At 32.6% G+C, this 3334-nt stretch overlaps 1 protein-coding gene across 1 annotated transcript in view; it reads left to right on the top strand.

The window, feature by feature from the left end:
* Window positions 1–476: 476 nt before the first annotated feature.
* LOC117108112 (trace amine-associated receptor 3-like) overlaps window positions 477–3334 on the top strand; it is an 8888-nt gene continuing 6030 nt past the window's right edge. Inside the window, exon 1 of the mRNA XM_033250056.1 lies at window positions 477–718. The gene's annotated coding sequence lies outside the window, so the exon portion shown is untranslated. The remainder of the gene's footprint in view (window positions 719–3334) is intronic.

Here is a 3334-nt window from a genome sequence, read left to right on the forward strand (position 1 = left end):
ATTTATAACTGCAAGAGATACCACAATTGAAGCGTTTAACTGAACATAGGCCTTTATTTTAGTTGCGCATGCAACCTTTCTCAAAGGATATATTATATGCATTATTAATTATATTACCCAAATACAGTACGGTAGGCCTAGTTATTTAAAAATTAAATCTCTTAAAGCATATTACTGTAGGAATACAAGGTATGCTGCGCAATGCAAAATAAAGTGGTTCAACACCTAGGCCATGTTCTACAAATATGCAACAATGCGTTATCAAGTATCTAAGATGTAATCAGATAAGATAGTATTATAAATAACTAGAATAATTTTCCTGTTTTCATGGCCAATAGTTCCATTTTTATTGAAATTTTGTATATTTATTCCATTCCACTGACGCCGCATACTATTATATAAAAGATGCTTTCAATTTTCTTTACCTTATAATAATATGGACTGTATGTGTTTCGACAACTTCTTTCCAGGGGATCTTTCAACTGCATAATAAGAATCGTGTACCATAAATTCATTGTCATGGAACAGTACATTGGCTATACTATGGATTATTGCAGTTTGTTTACATCAATTTCCTTGATGTTAACATTGGCCCAGTTACAGTAGGCATATAAACTCCTGCAGTGATATTTCCTGGTTTAGACCAATACATGTAAGCCTATATACCGGTGTGATTTCTTATGTGTAAATGACTTTTTGCCTATACTAGTAAAGAAAGGTATGTAATTATTCTTTCATTGAACATTAAATATTTTATATTGTTATTAATTACCACATTATTACTATAGTTATTATTAGGCCTATAATTATTTATTGTTCTTCATTATAGAATACAAATGCACTTTCACTTGAAAGAGTGCAACTATTTCATTATTTTTTAATTTTAAATACATATATAGCCACCGACTGTTATAACACTAATATTATTATATAATTGTATTTATGTTTAGTTGTTTTTATAAAGCGCTTACTATTGTGGAAGTCGCTATAGAAAATTAATACAAAACCGTAGGCCTATGATGAGAAGTGTACTTTAAAAGAAGATGGCGGAAGAAATGGAAACAATCATGAAAGATGACCCTATGTGGCTGAAAACTGGGATAACAAATGTTAAGTCTTAATAAGATGGTAAAAGGTGGGCCCAAGGTGGAACATTGAATGACCTCTAGATGAACAGGAAAGGGGATGGGGAGGAGTCATTCAAACGTGCAACCATCATAGGCCTATCAACGCATTCTTTCCCAGGCAAACTCTGTTGGGATATTTAGTGAATTGAGGGCATTGCGCATTTCACCTGTATAATTAAAAGGAAAAAAAATTATAGCCTCAAGCCACCAATATTATATGTAACATTTGGGACTGGAAGCATTTTGTCAAGATTATTTTCTTGGTCGGTAGCACAAAATAATCGAAGTTTATTAGACATAATTGAAAAGATCCGTTTATATGCTGTTGTTATCATTTATTATCATTATCACCATCGTCGTGCGTCGCCATCTGGGCCTTCATCCATAATATCGTTATCGTCATCCTCGCCATCATCATCATCATCGTCATCATTTCTATCATCATCATCATTTTTATCATCATCATCATCAGTCTTCCCCAAAATCAATATCTTAAAAATAGATTTGGTGGTTTATAAACAAAATAGGCCTATGTTTGAACATATTTATATCAAGGATCAAGGAATCAATTGCATTTGAGTCTATATCCCAGTTTAAAACAAAAACATAATCCAGAGAGATGATCATCATCAGCATACCAGGTCATTGCTGGCCGATGACCTGAGTCAACTCCATTCTGGTCTATTCTTGGCCATATTTGCCCAGTTTACTGCAAGCTCTTTCTGGACAAGATCACTCCATATTTTGTTTGGACTTACTCCTTTTTTATGGCGTCCATCGATTGTTATAGTTCATGCGAGCTACATAGCCTGCTCACTCCTTTCAGACCCGTGAAATTGTTTTGGCGGTTTAACAAGGATATATTTTCTTTATTACCACATTCAATATACAGCATGCCACAGAACATTATAGATTGAGAAAGGTCTGTCTGAATGAACTTTAAAAAGAATGAGTATATATCAGGGATCTGAGAATTACATTTGGTCTGCAGTATCCGTGTTTGAAATAGTTACTGATATAGGGCGTATAATCCAGAGAGATAGGTACACTGTAAACACAGCGTGGAGGATTTAAACGCAAACCTTCAAGTAATGTTGTCCCGTCCTTGGTTACACGTTTAAAAGCTAAACGTGTTTAGGCCAGGTCTAATGTGTTTAGGTCTCTGATGTGTTTAGAGTTACATGTGTTTAGGTATTTCACATCATGATGTCAAATACCTAAGCACATTTATTTCTAAACCTGTCAAGATTCTAAGCACAGTAGCTAAACACGTAGCTTTTAAACGTGTCACCAAAGACGGGACAACATTGCTTGGAGATTTGTGTTTAAATCCTCCACGCTACTTTTACAGAGTAGTAATTTACTTATCTCGATTATATTCAAACCTGTATTTTCTCATAGTTTAAAAATGTATTTTGAGTATATAATGAAAAAAATATATATATAAAATAATTTTGAAATTAACTTTTAACTCATTTTGCAGTAACATACTAATTATAAACTGGGAGCATAGAAGTTAATGAATTTTAAAAATGTGTACCTAATTTTTTTATCGGATAATGATAAAAAATAATAAAAGCGCTTCTAGCTTTAATTGTCAAAAGCGATAGTGAACTTGCTTCTTGTTTATTAGAGAATAAATATAGATACTTGAATAAATCTTATTTTATTATAATATGTATTGCCTGATCAGAGTCCATAGGTCTGCTACCTTATATTTTGAGTCCCTGAAACTAGGAACTATTATAACAGTTTAAGACGCAATGATTATTGAATATGCACATCGAGATTAGGTCTTTTAATGTTAACTTCCGCAAACGCGGTTACAAAAAACATGTTACTTCCGGGCTTAAACCAGTAAAAACACCGAATAAAACTGTTCTCATTGCTTCAAATTTTTAATTAAATAACCTGTTATATGTCGAATGAAAGGTAGGCTATACTTTATTGTCTTAAATTACTGCCGTTCGTGTATAAAAATAACGATTTATTGAAAAATGTTCTTTTTTTTTTCAAAACGTTCTCTTGTAGAACTATAAAGATGTATTTGCATAGGCTTATTTATAATAATACTGACTAAATAACATTGCAAACGTTGTTGCACCATTGTGTTAACGTACTATCTGACATAATTTAAAGTTGGCGAATGCATCTATGATTTTGTTTACCACAGATGAACGACTATGGTTGTATATGCCGAAATCTAA

This window comes from Anneissia japonica, unplaced genomic scaffold, assembly GCF_011630105.1.
Source record: "Anneissia japonica isolate Jap-2015-1 unplaced genomic scaffold, ASM1163010v1 scaffold287960_len3192837_cov198, whole genome shotgun sequence".
Lineage (NCBI taxonomy): Eukaryota > Metazoa > Echinodermata > Crinoidea > Comatulida > Comatulidae > Anneissia > Anneissia japonica.